General features: G+C 36.6%; 1 protein-coding gene across 6 annotated transcripts in view; it reads left to right on the top strand.

The window, feature by feature from the left end:
• Positions 1-20544, top strand: part of LOC149553858 (Met-10+ like family protein) — a 169863-nt gene that overhangs the window by 96418 nt on the left and 52901 nt on the right. The gene's annotated exons all lie outside the window — the stretch shown is intronic.

Raw genomic sequence — 20544 nt, forward strand, 5'->3', positions numbered from 1 at the left:
CCACTGCATTCCAAGTACTATATCCATGTCACCCATGTTGACCACATGATAGTCCGCCTTAAACTCATAGTTGTTCAGGCGCAAAGGTAGGTCTCATACCATCCTATCACAACGAAGAGTGTATCCATCAGCTACCTTGACTCTTAGTCCCACGAACTCCTCAGTAATGAGTCCACGCTTCTTCACGAATCGTGCATCAATGAAATTATGTGTGGCACCTGTGTCCAATAATGTAATAACCTTCTGCCCAGCCAAAACTCCCCGAAGTCTGAAAGATCCCTCTCTCTGGATACTAGACAGTCGTGCTTCCTGTAAATGTAGCTCTGTTCCCTGCTGTTGCCCTGCACTGTCTATCTCCTGCTCTCCCTCTGCTTCATCAGGATCCTCATCATGATATTCTGAACTATCTGAATCTGAGCCTTCGTAATAAGCCCACATTGCTCGGTTGGCCTTCCCTTTTGGCCTCATAGGACAGTCATGGCCATACTCATACGGGCCTTTGCAATAGAAGCATAGCTTCTTCCTACGCAAGTCATTAAGTGTCTCCTTGTCCAACCTCTTACTTTCCTCCTTAGGTAGCTGTGCCTCTCTATGAAAGGGTTTCCTGACCCTATCTTTTCCTGAAGGGAAACTCTTTGCTTGGAATTTATTTTTAGAAGTTGAAGAGGAATCCATGTCACGAGCTTTCTTAATGGCTTCCTGCAAAGTGAGAGGGTTGAGAGCTTTAATCCACCCTCTCAACGGATCAACTAGCCCATCCATAAATAAAACCAATAGCCTCTGTTCAGATACATCTGTTACTAACACTGCAAGTTTCTGAAATTCTGAAATGTATGTTTCCAATGATCCCCATTGTTTAAGCTGAGCTAACTCCTTGAAATGGAGTTCTGGATCCTTCTTATCAAAACGTTCAATCAGTCTCTCCGTAAACTCCACATATGAGGTAATGTGTGCATGACCCATAGTGATCATACCATGATGCCACCACTCGTGTGCTAACCCATCCAGGTGAATTGCTGCATACTTAATAGCTTCTTCCTCAGACATAGGGTTCAATTGGAAGTATGTGTCAAGTTTTTGAACCCAAGCTCTTGCTGTAGACTTCCCCGAGCCATCATAATATGGTAACTGAAGTTTCCCTACTTTCTTTCGTAGCTCATAGCTCTGAGTCCTGTCATGTCCACGGGGCATATGCTTCATCCGCACATCCATATACTCTCTAAAGGTGATTGCAGCTGTAAAATCTGGACCTCCTGCTTCCCTATCTCTCCTCAGCTGATCCTGTATGTCAGTGATCTGGGGTTCTGGTACTGGCTGCTCTGGAGCTCTAGGAAGGAACGTGGGAATCATAGGTCTCGAACTCACTGTCCTAGCTTGCTGGGGTGCATGACCGAAATTGTTCCCAATTTGTTCGCCTCCATTATGTATCCCATCCTGATTATTCCCATTCTGATTGTTACCATTCTGATTATTTCCTCCACCTATGTTAGCGTTCAACCCCATTTGACGAGCCATCATCTGCATCATAAGCTCCATTCTCTGATTCTATTCCTATGCTCTTTGTTCGACTAATCGCTGTCCCTGTGCCAAGGTGTCTAATAACTGTAAAAATCTTTCCTCTCGCTGATCTGGACTGGCATTCCCGCCTCTATCCATATTGTAATCGTAGTCTTGATCAAAGAATACCTCCCCTGTGTCTGTATGACTGGATTCTATGTCCACCTGTACAGATGAGCTAGACTGTTCGCTCTGCAGGTCTGAAATCCTATCTTGTCTTGCTTTGGTATTGCGGAAATTATAAAGCCTCTGTCGCATGCTCAAACATAAATGTTCTGATTTTAGTGTTTTGACATTTCGTCAAACACTTTACCTTCTAGCCAGCTGTTCCAAATTCCCTATAAGACCTCCACAGGATGGCAGGACTTATAGCTCTGATACCACTGTAATAACCCTTACTATAAAGGCCACTGAAACCCTCAAACTGGACTTAGGAATTTTATCAAATAGTTGGCATGTAACTGAATAAGGCTGCAATATTACTAATTGTTGTACAACGAAACCTCAATATATGATGCCAATAATGTATGAACAACAATTCCAGATTATAACACTACCAATCTAAGAGATAGATGACAATATGAAACTCAAATATGAAGTCCAATGCAATTCTGATTTTATGACAGCAAATAGAACTGATTACAATGAGAGACAACTATGCACTTCTAATACATCAAGCTCTTGACAATGCAATGTTATGACATGAACAATAACCCAGTTCAGATTTGGAATGCAAAGGACGAAACTTTTACAATAGTTATTAATGACTAGAAATAACTATTTATGCAATGACAGTGCTGACTGTTCTAATCCATAACATGCAATATCTTGGCAATCAAAACTTCAGTTTGTGCACCTGAAATAGCTCCAATTTTGTTGGATATGAATGCTGAATTAATGCCACATGAAGACCTCACAATCTGCCCCAAACCGACTCACAAAATTGCTACTGCTGCTCAACTGACAGGGCCGTACAGGTATGGCCTGGTACGGCTGCTAGATAAAAATATTGCAGCGTTTTTTGTCACTCCAAAAGCAATAAATCTGGGCGCCTAGGGTTGCTGAATAACCCCCTAAAATATGAAATTCATCCGTCAAGCCAATTAGGAGTTATGAGCAAAAACGTGGGTCCAAACCCTCGACTAGCAGTCTGAAAATAATGCACAACTGTGTCTTCAAACCCTGTTAATCAATCCACAAATGCTAGGGCACAACTGAAACCCTTATTCCAACCAAGGTAAACCCTTATAACTGAATCTCAATGAAGTCCAAATGAGATGGCTGAATTACCAACTCCTCAAATGCAACTATTCAGGTGATATTTCACACCTTCAAAGTCGCCAATCCAAGGGAGTGATTCGTTCCCAAAGATCAAATAATAATTTGCAGACCCAAGAGACTACAAATTTGCTCCACAATGGAAGAAGTAGAAGAAATCTCAAATCCAAGCATGTCCAAAATGAGAGGCCCAGCCCTCTATTTATTCACTTTTCTAAGAAGTTGCTAGAACTTTTAGAAACATCATATATAAAATCTCATTATAATGCACTTTTTCTAGAACTTCTAGAAACATCCTTTATAAAATCTCATTATAATGCACTTTTTATAATAAAGTAATTTTATAAAATAAAAAGTGCAACTCAACTTAAAATTATAACATGTAGGCCCCAATAACACATAATAATAAAATATAACCTCTTAACACTTCTTCAAGAGCAAGATATGACCATCTGATCCGCAGAATTGACTCTCTCTCCACACCATTTGCCTACGAGAGTCTGGAATAGGCAAAATCCATGATCAATGTCATGTCGAACTAAAGAGGGGACATTACATTGAAAGAGAGGGAGTGAGATAGAGGATATGATTTAGTCAACCTTTGGTGATTTTGATCATTGATTAAGAGGGAGTCAACAATGTTGAGATGGATTTCTCTAGTGATCAATAAATTGCCACTATCAAGAGGACCGTGATTCATACATTGGGACCATGTGATTTTAATGGGCCTACCCCATGTGTACATCATGAGGAAGTGATGACTTCTAAATGATGTCACTTGTATTTGCAGAAGTTACTGTAAGGAAATTTGAGTTGTTGTGAGACGTTAATGAAGTTTTTAAGAATTCATTTGAACCATCTATGAGTCTCTCCTTGATGAATGAAACTTGACATATGAGTTGTAGAGTCATTCATGTGGCACAATCATACTTAATCAAGATATTGGCGTATTGTGAACGAGTTTGATAAAATGGAAGGACATGGTCGCTTCTACTATTAAACTAAATAAATGTTTGGACCTTCAATGGACGAAAAGAGCAAGGTGGAACTTAGAAATGAGTTGTCATATTTAATACAAAATTGTTCAATGATATAAGAATGAGTGGAAATTTTATATTGTGGGGGGAATAATAGTCAATGTTCCTGTTACTAAATTTCTACACATGCTGAAACTTAGTTTTGATTTCAAAGGTTTCATACAATTGCATAAATGTTTTATATTTTAATTCAGTTCATGCATATTGAGATCATATTCATTATGTACCAAAAGAATAGATAATGTCCTTATATTATTCATCATAACAATACAATTGATATTTACAATCATTAAACAATGAAATGATTTAAAAATTGAAAGTAAAATGTCTCTCACACAATTGACTATGAGAGTAGCCCTAAACTACTGCTATAAGTTCCCACTCTTTGAAAATGAATAACATGATAGAAATAAAAGAGCAAGGGTCGGGTCATGGGCACCAATCATTGCCTGTAATGATTGGTCAAGTTGTGTCTTTTCGTTCCCGCTTAATTGAATGATATATGCATTCAAGGTAAGTGGAAATGCAACTTAATATAAATGAAGCAAATGTTTCTAATTAGTAATGACACTTACAGATTGAGCATAAGTATACAAGTAAAAAGGATGCATTATGATAGAGTATAAAAGACTAGGCACGCCTATCCAATTTAGAGCTGTAGAATGTTCTACATTTTGAAAAGAAACGCTGAAATCAGCAGAGATGTAGATTCATTACAGAAAACAGCAAAAGATGTAACAAACTGGAATCTTTCTATAGATGTTATCATGTCAAGATTATCTACAGCTGAGAGTAACAACAAAAGATATCCAGAAGCCATCACTTGTATGCATATAGATAATGGAAATATTTTATATTTTGTTATAGGGGGGCAGTTTAAGACAAGAAATAAGCCCTTAGCTGTGATTCTGGGCGTTCTAAGCTACAACATGAAGAAATCAGGAAAAAATTGAAATATACTTAAGCTTTCATACTAAGTTCCAGTAGCTTAACATACAAACAGAGCTCCAAGATAACAAGAAGGAAGAAAGAAGATTCCATTTAAAAAGCCACATCCAAAAAATGCGAATGAAGGAGTATGAACCAGTAATAAGCAGCTACAGCATAATGAAAATCAGGCGCATGAGAAACATGCAAAACACTGTGTTCCAGCTTTCTCAACATTTCCAAAAAATGTGAATGGAGGAGGCAGAAAATGAATAAATGTGCCATGGGAGCCATCTATAAATGCCAAAAACAACAGTGTACCTCCAGATTCTACTAAGAAATGCAGAAAATAGGAATTAATCAGTGATACCGGCCTCAATATCCCGAAAAATGCTTAGAAATTGTAACAATATTTCACCTTATAACAGGAAGCAAGTGATAGTCACAACTGGAATGAAAGGTTGAAAAGGGAGGAAAAAGATACCCATCAGATGTGCAGCCATGGTAGTAAGACTCCAAGAAAAATCACACACATCTCCAATGGTGACAATAAAATCCAATCTCCACGAAAAGATAGTCAAGATCAGTCACGACAAGTAAAAATCTTTACATTTTCTGTTATCCCACTCATCCTTGGCGGCTTAGATAAAAAAGAAACAACAAAAGAACAAGTGATGACTGCTTCTAGTAAGAACCCAAGTGCAGAATCGCGTCAAACTTCAATTTGCAGACCCAGAAGTAACTCACGCATGCTAAAAAAGAAAAACCCTAAGGAAAAGACCCAGTCATATAGCCGTTTGAAGAGCATCCAAGTCATGTGCATAAAAATGCTACAAATTCGATGATTATAAGTCATGAGGGTGTTCATTTAAGAGGAAAAATGCTTCTAGAATCATACCATGCCTCCAACGTAAGGTCACAACATCATACCTTGGTTGCAGAAAACCCCAAAATGACAACACAAAACGTGAATAATACAGATCTCTCCAAAATAATGGCGGTTACAAAAAACCAGAAAACTCTATGCTTCATTCTTCTCTTCAGAATGCTCACGCATTGTGCAAAATGAATGAGTTTAGGGTTAAAATGTGATATATTTTGCCCTTATTCATTTTCTATAAAGTTTGGGATTCGATGTATTTGGTGGGATTCATTTCCCATAATATTTGCCTTCTATATGGTTATGGGTCACGGGATTTGATTTAAGTATTAAATAGCACTTGTTATGTTTTGCATGTTATACGTAAAATAAAGATACACAATAGTGTTTTTATAAACTATTTTATATTTCTATTATTATGCAAAGTCCTTAGAACATGTGTTGATTATTTCTTTATGACTCATTCTTTTAATTATGATTAGCACTTAGGATAAGTTTGACAAGTGTCTAAAGAGGGGAAGGAGGAAAAATATTAGGTGAAGACTTAGTTATATAAATCAAATGAAGATATGAGGAGAAATTTTAGGAATTTGTTTTGGGGTCGAATTTGACTTTATCTAGTTTGTTTAAAGGTTTTTTTGATCAGTTATAGTGTTTTTTGGAGGATTCCAAGTGAGTCATTAATGTAATTATGACTTAGTGGGGTTATGAGGCAATGAGTCATCATTTTTCATGAGTATTGACTCCTTTTTTGGAGGCTTCTTTCATGGATTTGACCCCAAGGGGTTTGTACTTAGTCTTTTGGATTGTGATTGTTTAAGGAGTTCTGACTATGCAGAGAGGATTTTTGTGACATATTCTTGTGTCCTTGGCATTTTTCTACATCTTTTGTAATTCAGTTTTGGAATAATTGATATATGTACTGAGTCATTTAGTGATAGCTTCTGATTTGAAATGCAGCCTTGATCCTTCCTATTACTATGTGTGAATAATATTTGATTGATAAAGTGTAAAGTGAATTTTAAGGATTCCTTATCATTATGTCTCGGTTATCACCTAGTTGCAATTTGTACTTTTGTTTGCAGGTTATAATTTGTGTCTTCCATTTTGGGACTGTTATGTGAATGTCTTCATTTTCCTTAACTCTCATTGTCAGGACTTTATTATGAAATATTGATGCAAACCGGTATAGGATCCAAATGTTGATCAACAAGGGGAGTTTCACTATTTTATTACCAATCATATCTTCAATATTCATGAGTTTTGGTGTGTCACCTATTAGCTAGGTCTAGTTTTAAGGTTTAATTTCCTGCATCTTTCCCCCTTTTCCTATCAAGTTCAATTCTTTTTAGTTACAAGAGCTCAAGTGATTATCCCAAGGAGCCGGCCTATAACCCGGAGATCCACTCAATTTCATAGGAAAATCTCACTGCCTATGAGTGGTTCAATGTTACTTGAAATTTCCAATTCTTTTCAGTGAATCTGGTTGGGTGCAAAATTTCAGGCCTTAACAATTCCATTCCCACTTGAACCTTATTTAGAAGGGAGATGTTCCATTCTCAAATAATCTAAAAAGACAATTTCTGAATCTTCATGTGCAGATAAGTATTTTTATCTTTTACATTTATCTACTCTTTGTAGTCTCTCTCTTATTTGTAATTCTAGACATACTATAAGAGTTATTTGCCTTGATCTTTTCCTCTATGTTTGAGGATATTCTTACAGGAAAATAAGGTCGGTACTTTACATATGCTACCAAATATTGTGCAAACTCAATCTAATGATAGTAGCTCCAAAGACCTTGATGATCAAGATGGATAAAGTGAGGCTCTTGAAGCAAACATCTTTGATGATTGAGATTATGAGATGCTTCTACATTAAGAGGGAGTATGACACTTCTAAGGCAACACAGGAGCTTAGAAGATTGATACTTAGAGGTAGTCTAGAAATACATGTGTGTAACTGCATGATTTTGATGGGCCCACTCCTATGTATATCACAAGGAAGTGATGACTTATCAGCAGAAAATTAGATATCAGATTTAGAGTGAGTCTAACAAGAATTGTTGGGGAAGAGAGTCTCTAAGGGAGTAACTACTAGGCTTGACTTCCTAGCATCATTATTCAGAGGGAGAATTTTTTTGAGGTGCAATCCTTTGTGAATGATATCTTCTCTATGAGGAGAAGTTCTAAGTGAAACTCCTTGTGATGCATTGTTCTCTGTGAAAGAAAATTAAGGTGAAAGCCTTTGTATGACCCTTTGACTAGGTTCATGGTGGTTACTATTTCACATATGATATGTAATGGAAAGTGACAATCTTTCATTGACATATATAAACAGAAGGTAATCATTGTAAGATGATGATCTTATAAATGGTAGACCTGTTATAATGAAAGACTTCATTAAATTGTTGTACTAGAGTGCTGGAAGTCATGATAACGAACAAGCAGAAGGTAACCATTATGAGGTGACAATCTTATAAATGGTAGACCTGTTATGATGGTTCTTTGGGCCGGATTTTGTCGGACACTATGATAACCAACTCATCATGGTTCTTGATAACCAACTTGTTTTGGTTCTTTGAGCCAGATCTTGTTGGACACCATGACATAGTTACTATTATAGACCACACTTAGGTGGTGTTTAAGCTTATATAAAAATTATAGAATTTAGTTCAATTGTGTGTTATAAAAGGTGAGATAATATCTCTTCATTTACTTGAGAGCATAATGTGTTCTATATCAATCCTCTCTTACTAAGAGGGGTTGTTAAAGTTGTAACTTTAGTCGGATTGATTCAATCCGATATACATTATTGTTATTGGTAAGCATCATTTCCTATATATACTTATCCATGTTAATAATATATATTATTGTATATAATACATATATATTATTATATATATTGTTATACATATTATTACTATTATTCATGTTAATATAATATTATTTAAATGATGATTACACCATAGAGACATGTCTCTTCTCATATTTATATGAGATCCAAATTTGCATTTGGACATCATCAGTAACAATGGCTATGATTCTATATTTGTAGAAACGATCCACGTTACTCAACAATATTGCTGAACTCAAAGAATCCAATGTCTTTACGTCGTGTATGTACAAGTATATCTCTCATCATTCCATTTGAACAAAAGATCTTTTGGGGAGAGATGATTAGTGATATGTTATTGGAGTAGTTGTCCCAATTTTCTTCAAGTGGGACATATTTGATGTACATTGTTTCTGCCTTTGGTTCCTTCTCTAGACTATCTACAAGGGGTGATCACATAGCAATGCCAGTATGGGAGTATTTTTATCAGCTCACCATGAGATCTAGTCGCATGCACTACATAAGGGTGCAAGATGCCTTCTATGGGCATTATATCTCTAAAATGTTGTAAGGGTACTATATCGCGTTCAAAGACCACTAGCAGATAACAAGAGCAATACCGAATGGCATAGATTATACAATAGAGGAGGTTGATTCCACCGAACAACAAGTATAAACAAAATGTGCAACACTCATTAAGGAGAGTGCATATGAGCTTTAGGAAGACACAAACACCACAAGGGCAACACAAACTTTACTTGGAAGGTCGTACAGTTGATTGGAATGCATTAACCCTACACTTGAAGATGTAAGGGAACAATGCAAAGAATCATTACTGTTAGAAGTTGTAATCTTTCCTTGGTGTGTTTATAAACCAAGGTTAGACCTCCTTTATTTATTGTTATAATATATTAGGATATAAGCCAAGGTATCCTAATATATTTCTTTTTTGTCCTTTTTCCACTACATCTTATTTCGTCATCTAGTGGAATATGTGAGGACAAATATATATTGTAATTTAGATTATTCCTCCTTAAGAGGAATCTCACACTTGGCTTCACACACTTATGAATGGTGGCATTCATAGACATGGGAGTTACATTCTAACTCCTCTCTCTCATCTCTATTTAAGAGATGACCCTCTTCTCTCATTTCACAACGAGGTTTCTTCCTCTTCTCAATGATTGTATGAGCAATTGTTCTCTTGCTCTTTCTCTTTTCCTTCTTAGGCTTTTCATGCCTCATTCATAATGTCACAAGGGGTTTTCTTTGCTTTCCCCTTTCCAAATATCTTGTCTCATGGTGTTGGAGCTTGAAGCTTTCTTTCTCCTATTTTATGGTAATATCTTTTCATGCATTAACTCACTTAGATTCTTTCCTGGTTTTTGCTTATTTCCATATTTCTTTTTTCATTTCCAACATGGTATCAGAGCAGTTTAATCTTTGTTTTGAGTGTTTGCATGAAGGTACGATTCGAAGGAGACTCTTGTGAGAGATTTCACTAATTTTTTTAATCTTCTTAAGTTGGAAGAAATTGAAGTTTTTTTTGGATTTGGCTCATTTACTGCCAAACCCGTTTAACTTCTGTTTGCTCTAATTTGTGCAGGTTACTTCTTATTTTCTATTAGTTTTCATCTAACCCTATTTGGAAGGCTTGTTCTATTTTTTTTGCAGTATCATTTTGTTACATTAATTTTTATTTGAAATGTTCAAATATATATGCTAGTTTTTGATGGGTTACAACCTGTCATAACTAAACAATGTTCGTTTTTTTTTTTTCCTTTGCATTTGGCTGCTGCCCATAACTAATCAAATAGGCATTTTGACAAGGGCCAGATAACCGTGTTGGCTGTTGTGTCTCAGGGCGGTCGCCATTGTAACGCTATTGCGCCAGGCACCTCACACACATATGCTTCTATGGCTATTGTTCTGTCTGAAGAAGACTCCGCCATTTCACCTGTCAAGGTCCCTCATGCTGCTCTCTCTCTAGAAGCACAGCCGCTTCTCTGGGCTTTAGTGTCTTCTAGGATTTGCTGCTCTGGCGACTTCCATGGTTTTCTTTGTAAACCCTTCCTGAGATATGCCTGATAAGGAACACCAAATGCATTCTGTCTGCATGTACAAATTAGAGAAATTTCTAACCGATTTGTTGCTTGAGGGTTTTGTCATGGCATGCTGTCTGCCCAACTCGTTCTTTCACTTCTTTCTCCATTGCTTCTTCTTTCCTCCCGTCGCCCGTCTCTTGTGCATGAAATCTCGTGAGATACCCATTATCGCCGCCGATCTGTTTCCTGCAGACTACCCCGCCTCCGCTACACTAAATCCGCTTCCTTACAATCTCAAAAGATTGTAAAAGAACCCTTTCTCTCGCCGTTGGTGGTTCGAGTGTGTGGCACTGGCATTATTTATCATTGTTCATGTGGCAAAATCAGCATAACCCAACCATTTTACTTCACACCATCATTGGTATTGCTTATTTACAGATTTCTTTTTCCATTTCTGGTATGCCTCAATGCTTTGCCAGATCTCACCATCAGGGGAGTTGTTTTATGCGTATGATACTGTCTTGCATGGCTTTTCGGCGATGTTGAACCACTTAGAGGCTGGAGCCATGGAGAGAGTAGATGGGTGTTTAGTCGTACTTCCCTCCTCTCTTCATCAGCTAGATACCACTCGTTCACCTGAATTTTTGGCCCTTTCGGGCTCCTCTGCATTCTTGTGGAATCACTCTTGTTAGAAGATCTTGCTTTTGTCTGGGGGATTTTGCTCGGGGCTTGCAAAACTCACTGCAACTTAGAACGTGAGCCGGCTCGGCCGTCAGCCTTCCCATCGCACTTTTTTTTTCTTCACTTTTATAGTGGAACTCACTGCAACATTGAACTAGCAGAACGTGCGGCAGATAAACTTTTCAAATTAGAAACTAAAAATCCTAAATGGTATAAACTGTTGTCAGATGTGTATAGTGCTGCTGGCAGGATGTATGGCATAGCTAAGGTGAAGAAGATGATGAAGGAGAGGATGATATCTAAAATGCCTCTAAGAAGCATACTTAAGGTAAATGATATGGTTATTTATTTCTTTGTCAGAGATTTCTCACTTCTGCAATCTTTGAAATTTAGAAGTATCATTGAAGATCTGGAATGAGAATTTACAAAAGAAGATCTTGAATGAGCCTTTCTATTAGTCAGGATTACAAAAGTTTTGTGCTGCGTGAGATAAGTGCTAATATTTGGAGTTGAGTTACTACCCACACGTATCTGGTGTCCACAAGCGAGGCATGTGTGAAAAGTAATGCTTTGCCAATGAATTGAGAATGTAGCTGAAGTAATAGACTGGTGTTTGTTCTATTGGTTTATCGGCACAAAGACAAGAAAATTATCGAAGCTTGGTATTACTTCAAAGGCTATGAAATGAAGCCCAACACTAGCATCGATCCAGCCTCCAAGTACAGATTTGCACGAGACAGCGGTGGGAATGGAACGCATGTAGCTTCTATTGTTGCTGGATCTCTGGTGGATACATCCAGTTGATTCGGCAACGGAAAGGTGAGAGGGATGGCCCCTAAGCCAGGCTGGCCATTTACAAAGCCAACCGCCACCTGCCTGGGCTGAAGCCCTATTTCTGCAGCGAGCCAGCTTGAGTAATCATTTTTTTCTTTTTTTAAATCTCTAGCTAACTTTATTTGGCAGGTTTCTGCATCCCCTTCCAGAGATTCTCCACAGCTGCTTTAATTTTAATCGTCTTTGTCTTATAAATGTACAAGTGTATTTTTTCAATTTCTTTTCTAGATACTTATTTTTTTTTGTTCTTTCATATATTTTCCTTGGTGGGCCCATCCTTTCTGTATCCACACTTATGTTCACCTTGCATGGAGATTTTAATTGATATCTAATAATTTCTACTTATTATACTTCTTTTTATCTCAATTATTCAGGTTTATGAGTATCTTACACTATTGCCTTCGACTTTATTGTGATATTTTTGATCATTCTATGCCCGTGTTGGCACTTTATGGTTTTATACCATTGATTTACATGATTTATATGATATTTTGTTTTGTAAGTTGCATCGGGAGCCAATTTATCAAGGTTAACTATGGTGGACTCAACAGTTTTAAACTGACTCATAGTTGCCTTATTTGGCCCGTGGAGTATCCCTCCAACCTATAATTGGTGTGCACTTACTTCAATGGAGTTTACTCCATTTGTTCCACTTTGTTCCTCAATGCGAGGATGATTGAGGAAGTTGTTTTGACCCGTGTAGATCTTTTTCCTCATGGCAATGATGTTGCTTGTCCATGATGGATTTCTTATTTGAAGGCAATATGTTGTTACTCCTCATAAACCCTTCCTTTGGTCCACATCAGCAATAATTCTTGGAAAAATATAACTTGAATTATTTGGTGCTTGAGGCACATGTTCTACTTATTTATTATTGTCTCTCTTATATTTATTTGATAAATATACAATGTGATAATGTTCTGCATACTTTATTGCCTAGATCATGGGTCATGTAGGTGATGGAGTCGCGACCCATTCACTTGTAGTGGGATGACTCATTAATGGACTGTCTATATCCATGTGATTGACGCAATGTTGATGTAGGTTTCATTAGTTGGCCTTGTCTGTGGTCATTTGTGCATTAGTATGTCTCTTTCATGAGAGATTTATTGCATAAAGATTGGTCATTTTGACCCATATTATGATCATTTTTGAGCTTATGACTTATTTTAGATATCATGTTAACTCCATTGCATGTTGGTGAACACATTCATTTATCCTCATTGATTAAATTATTATAACTTCATTTTTTTACTAACTGGACCATTCAATGTAATTCTACTTGTGGATAGTTGTCTTGTTGTTCTTTTTTTCAGGTGATCCATCAAGGAACCTTCTTGGTTTTCCACATATGAAGAGGCGCCTATGCTTCCACTTGATCACATTCAAAGGACTCTTGTACTACTCTTGGATCTGCAAATGTTCCATATGGCTTGAAGACAATCAAATTACTTCATATTGAAGATTAAGTTGCAGATTTTTCTAAAAAATTATGGGTTTAATACCCCTTGATATAATTACCCCAAGTAAAGATTACAGGGGGGTGTTAGAAGTTGTAATCTTTCCTTGGTGTGTTTATAAACCAAGGTTAGACCTCCTTTATTTATTGTTATAATATATTAGGATATAAGCCAAGGTATCCTAATATATTTCTTTTTTGTCCTTTTTCCACTACATCTTATTTCGTCATCTAGTGGAATATGTGAGGACAAATATATATTGTAATTTAGATTATTCCTCCTTAAGAGGAATCTCACACTTGGCTTCACACACTTATGAATGGTGGCATTCATAGACATGGGAGTTACATTCTAACTCCTCTCTCTCATCTCTATTTAAGAGATGACCCTCTTCTCTCATTTCACAACGAGGTTTCTTCCTCTTCTCAATTATTGTATGAGCAATTATTCTCTTGCTCTTTCTCTTTTCCTTCTTAGGCTTTTCATGCCTCATTCATAATGTCACAAGGGGTTTTCTTTGCTTTCCCCTTTCCAAATATCTTGTCTCATGGTGTTGGAGCTTGAAGCTTTCTTTCTCCTATTTTATGGTAATATCTTTTCATGCATTAACTCACTTAGATTCTTTCTTGGTTTTTGCTTATTTCCATATTTCTTTTTCCATTTCTAACAATAACCATAGCAGCCGTATGTGCAAGAAGAGTAGGCTAAGACCTAATCGTTTTCCCTTTCTCTCGTCTGCACAACAGACAAATTGAGAAATTGTTATGGACAAGCAACTGTGGACATAGGCTAGTAGTTCAAGTTTGAGAAACACCAGGTCCAAGAATACTCAAGTACTACATTCGGGAGTGAAGTTTGTAGGACGGATAAACACAGGGAAAAAGAAATTATGCCTAAAACTACACACGCCTGCAGCATCTTATGTAATGCCTTAGAACATACTGTTTAAAGGGTTGAATGGCTTAGAGTGCCAGAAGTGGTGGCAGGAAACTTCATATTATGACCTGGTGGAAAATAGCATAAGGACAGTGTAGGTAGAATGGGCAATAAAGATGCCAGTTTTCTACATTAAAGAATTTGAGGGTCCCTTAAGGATAATGATCGATACCTATGATAGGCACTCGTAAACTAATACCTTTTCTTATCTAGACCGTGATGTAGAAATCTCCTTCAAGGCGAAAGATTTTAACAAAGTATTCGACATACTCGGATTTGTGAAAGGGGGCAAAAAGATTTACTTAAAAAAAAAGAAAATGAAACATGAGGCAAATGAGCTACTCTTAAACATGGTGTGTAGAGACCTATCTGACGCAAAAAACCAAGCTCTGATGAGGACTTCCAGAGGAAGAGGGTTGAAGAAATCAGACATTAGAGAGGGACCGTGGGGCTGCATTATTGACTTGGTAAAGAACATACTTATGGGATCCATCTATGGTGCAAACATCTCATTTTTGCAAGTGGCATTGATGAAAGAGATTATGACGAGAAGGGCATATGATTGGACCGCACCATGCTATTGGACTGTTTTCGGATGTGATAGCAAGATTGATCCTAGTTGATAGGCTTGAAATCAAGCTAGGACCATTAGGTCCAAGAGAAACTCCCATTATGCGCTGGCGCCATTTGGACATCTAAATGATGGATATATGATGCTATCCTTACTTTAATATATATCATATTGGGATGATATTACTCTTTTATGTTGATCATGCAAATTATCCTCCCTAGCTACGAGGGAGTGTTAATGTTGTAGCTTCCGTCAGATCAGTTTGATCAATCTAATATGTTTATCTATATAGCATTATCATTGATTAATGATCGTTTAAATTATTTATACACACACACATTTATATTATATATCTATACAACTAAGTGTTTATATATATATATATATTGTAGTTGGCAAGTATATCTAATTGTTATTAATCAATGATATTTATTGGTCATAACTCATTGACTTGATGATCACATGCAGATCTTGCTATCAATTAATTATAGTATCGTGTTTGTTTCTTATATATATTATGGACCGATTAATCCTTGCCTGGTATGGTCGATTAATGTAAATCATTATCGTGTTGCATAAACACAAACCAATATTGTCAAGCACTGTTTTGTTATCGCGTAGTGTTTATCTTGTAGTTTTCTATGTATTGGCACCTTGTGGATTATCAGACATGTCTCCCTGTCAGGACATGTTTGGACATGGTTTTTGCCAAGTAGAGACATATCTCTTCATGGAATGTGTATTATGATTGCACACATACACGAGTGTTTAGATTTGTTGCTTTTGGAACATACAAAAGAAAATACAGTATTAATACAAGTTGCAGCAGTCTAAATTTAATATATGTAAGTTTTACATTCAAACAATAAAAGATATACTTAACAATTTTTGCAGTAATTGTACAATTTTGCATGAAGAATTTGAAGAGCACATGATTATACTGAGAGGAGGGGGGGAGGGGGGTGAATTAGTATAATAACAACTTTGCCAATTTATAACTTTTTATCCAAACAATAGCTTCCTATACTGAAATAAACAATTATGCACATAAACTCAATAACACAACGATTTACGTGAAAATCCAATGCGGTAGAAAACCACAGCAAAATAATTGCTTTTTATATAAACTTTTCTTTTACAATGATTTGTAGGCTCCAACCTACTAGAGGCTCCAACCCCTATGTTTATGAGCACCGACTCACTAGAAGCTCCAACTCCCACACTTCACAAGCACCAATCTACTGAAGCACCAACTCCCCATTGCTGTCTTCGTGAGCACTGACCCACTGTGCATAAACAGATTCTCCACCTCAATATTGTGACTTAATCAACTGATGATGGATTCATTATTAGATCTCCAAACAATTTTTCCACAACCCTGCTTGTGCACACTTCTTTTAGTCTGTTATATTCTTTTCTTTAAATCTGTGCACTTCACTCTCTTATCTCATGCTTTTATATATATAAATATAAAATTTATGTTTATTCCTTTCTCAAATACATCACACAATTCCATGCCTTTAGCGTATATACATTTTTATTTCTGTTTACACCCTCTTTCATTACTATATCATTCAATATATCAATCCAACTCTACACTTTTTAAAACTTCATTTTGTACCTCTCTATATGTGTCACGCATGTTCCTTCTATATATCATTCCAACTCTTTATTTTCACAGTCTGCTCTGATATGCTTGCTCTGCTTTCTTGACATCATTACATTCTTATTTTGCAAATGAAATATTCTTTTATTTGTATCTTTTCATTCACATAAGAGTTACTTCTCTTATTAGGGGAGATGTCTTTCCAACCAATTCACATCTTTTTATTTCAAACGTTTTTACTAATAATTGTTTTGGTTTTAGCTTACTAATAATTACGTTTCCATTTCTCCTTAATATACGACCATATTCTTTTCCCTTATTAGTTGTAATATTCATTTCTATCTGTGAAGAACCTTCTCAACAATCTGGTATGTAGTTACGAGTTGTCCAAGCCGGAATCATACTACTGACATTTTGATGGATTTCTTCTACAACTGGTGGTGTGGTAAATCGAGTCTATCCTTCCATACACATCAGCGCTACATATTTCCTTAAGCCCTTCTAAGACTCCAGCATCAATTTGAGACTCATTTCTCACATCGGGATATTTTACTTGATTAAAGTTTGCAATAAAAGTATCTTTTGATAATCGTCCTGATGAAGATTTCGCGTGTTATGGTGTGCTTTGAAACTTCCACACCGCTGTAATACACTTGTTGTTTGTTATTATTTTCATTGGCATCCTCAAAAACATATTTTTTATTGTTTATATTCATCTTCATCGCTGCTTTCAAACTGAACTTGTTCAGAATACTCTGTCAAATATTTTGAAGGAACCATATGAAAATGAAACTCCTATCATTGCTGATAGCTTTGGGAGGTGATGTGGCTTTCCATATATTTGTATTCATGACACTTATCTTGCTAGTGTCCAGGCAGGTTTAACTTCCGTGTACAATACGTGGCTTTTAAATAAATTCACATGCCTTCTAACATGGTCATAGTCACTGTCAACTGGAACTTTATCGTAGGTTATTCATCTTCCACAACTGCAAACTCATTGTTTACTTCTTCAAAATAGAGCAAATATTAAGTCCATCGCTGTTTTTCTATTTTGCAGTAGTTGCCATGAATATGGCATTGCTACGCCCTTTAGCTTTTCTTTGTCCAGAACTAGACATGTCTGTCATTTGACTTCAATCGGTTCCGTTAGATGCTGACTGAAACTCTTGCCTTTGGCATATGCACAAATATGATAATCATTTAATTATATACATGAATTACATGTCTTTCGATAGTACCTCTATGTTTGTTACATCATCAAGCTTTTATGCATTCTTCAATATCCTAATATGTATATGCGGAAATTATTTTATCTTTCAAAGTCCCCAGTGTAGAAAGGATTACTGGCATGTACATTTCTCTCACTATATTTAATATTAATGCCCTCACTTCTGTTATCATAAACGACGCTTGAAAGACTTCTTTGCCCAAACTTCATGGACTTGTCTGTGTATGGTTTTTTGTTAGGACAAAGATTTATTACTATAATTATTTACATTCATTGGGCCTTATCATTATCTTCATATTCATAGTCAATGTTTGAACCTTATCGTTCATTTGATTGCTTCACTTTATGTTTATTGGGTTCTTATTTCTTTCTCTATATGCTGACTTGGAAGTGACTTAGCATAAGATATGAACTTCCTCTTTGTCTCATTTCATTCGATGTTTAATGCTTGTCAATAATCTGAATGTTTACACTCATATTCTCCTTTATCAACCTTATACACATACATCTCTTTGTAATGTCCCCACTTTAGCAGTTGACCAAGTGTGTGTGCATTAGCCTAGTTCTACATGGTCCTGAGGGCTAATGAAGGGTTTAAAGGGATCTTAGAGTGTTTTGGCCTAGTCATCTCCAGTTTGGGCCAAAACGGAGTTGATTTACTTAGTCTCAGGCATACTTACTATTTTTAGTAAGTCAACAGGTAACAGGGGAGGCTAGTTTTGGTGATTGAATTTGATACTTCTTGGCGACAGCTTTCGGACGAGCTATAGCTCGTGCTATTTGCAGTCCAATAGCTAATATATTTTTATGCCTGCAAGATTTTTAAAGTAACATTTAATTTAGTTGTAAAATATTAAAGTTATTAAAGTATTACTTTAATATTAAATTTTATGGGAATGTGTGCAAATCAAAAGGGGCACCTAAGGGAGAGATAAGTGAGTATTTTAATGTTTTATATTGCACATCTTTTATCCCACATTGCTCATGAGAGTGGAATCAACCCTTGGAGAAAGTATAAAAGGGAGTGTTAGTGGCTTCATTCGGTAGGTTGAATATGAGAAGAAAATTGATGTGTGAGTTGCAGATCCGTTCTTGGCATTAGAGGACGTCTATCCTCTCTTGTGGCATTGTAAACATCATTCCCTTGGGGTTTGGCCTTTCGAATTCATTGTTATCAGCTTCATTAATAGGCAGATTGGGCGCACTTCCAGCTACAAGCGGATTGGGTGTTTGCCCATATCATTCCTGCTTCTTGTTCGATGCTTATGCCATTCTGAAGGAATGATTTTATGAGGATCTTGGACTGATTGAAGACAGATTTTACTATAGCAGCACTATAGCTTAGCACTATTCATGTTGCTGTAGCATGACACTATTCATGTTACTATAGCAGCAAGATGGGAAAGTCATTACTGGAACATTATGTTATAATGCTGGAGTAATTAGTGAGTTGAAAAGTGTACTATGTATTTGATTTTATTAGTTTGAAAAGTAATATTGTTTCAACAATTGTTCAATCTTTAGTTTGCATATTATTATAAATTCCTTCTTGTTCATGTTATGCAATTTCAAATCTATGCAAAGATATAAAAACAAACAAACATTTTACTTCCGGAGCCATAAAGGGGTTTGAACATTTAACGGAGAAATAAAGAGTTGGATGGAATTATTTGACTAAATTCCTATCAGTAGTTGGTTTAGTTTTTGGGCATTTCTAGGGTGCCCATTATAGTGGTATCAGAGCTTTTAAGTCCTGCCATCCTGTGGAGGCCTTACAGGGAATTTGGAACAGTTGGATAGAGGGAAAAGTGTTTGACAAAATGTCAAAACACTATAAGTCAGAAATAAAATAGGTTAAGAATGTATGTTTGAGTATGCGACAGAGGCCATTAACTTCTGCCATACTAGAGCAAGACAACAAAGATTCAAACTCATAGAGCGAGTAGTCTAGTTAATCTGTGCAGGTGGACATAGAATCCAGTCATATAGACACAGAGGAGATATTATTTGAACAAGACGACAGTATCGGTGACCGAGATGACAAGAATACAGGACTAGGCAGAGGCAGGAATGCCGGTCCAGATCAGGAAGAGGTAATGTTTAGATGGTTATTGGGTACGTTAGAGCAGGGGCAGCGTATGCAACAAGAGAAAAATAGGCGAATGGATATGATGTTGCAGCTTTTGGCTAGACATATGGGTGTCAATATTAATTCTAGTGATGCAAGCAATGGAAATGGGGGCAATGATAATAATGGAGGCCAAGGCAACAACAATGGTCCTGAGAATAACATTAATGGTAATAATAATGGACATGGCAACAATGGGAATGAGGCTGATAACTATAGACATGTTGTACACCTAGCTCGAACAACGAGCTCGAGACATCTTCTACCCACCTTCCCACTCAGAGATTCGGTTCAACTAGTAAATGAACTACACATTACCGATTTACAGGATCAGTTCATGAAGGACTAGGAGGACAGTGGACCGAAGTTTCAAGCGGATATTTCTCTCACAGATATATGGACTTGAGGATGAGACATATGCCTAGAGTAGGAGGGAGAAATCAAAACTTAGAGTTGAGAAAGAAAGTTGGAAAACTTTCTTTACCTTATTATGATGCTTCAGGGAAGATGACTAGATGAGCTTGGGTGCAAAAGGTAG

This window comes from Cupressus sempervirens, chromosome 6 (genome assembly GCF_028749045.1).
Source record: "Cupressus sempervirens isolate cs-2001-9-10 chromosome 6, ASM2874904v1, whole genome shotgun sequence".
Taxonomy (NCBI): domain Eukaryota; kingdom Viridiplantae; phylum Streptophyta; class Pinopsida; order Cupressales; family Cupressaceae; genus Cupressus; species Cupressus sempervirens.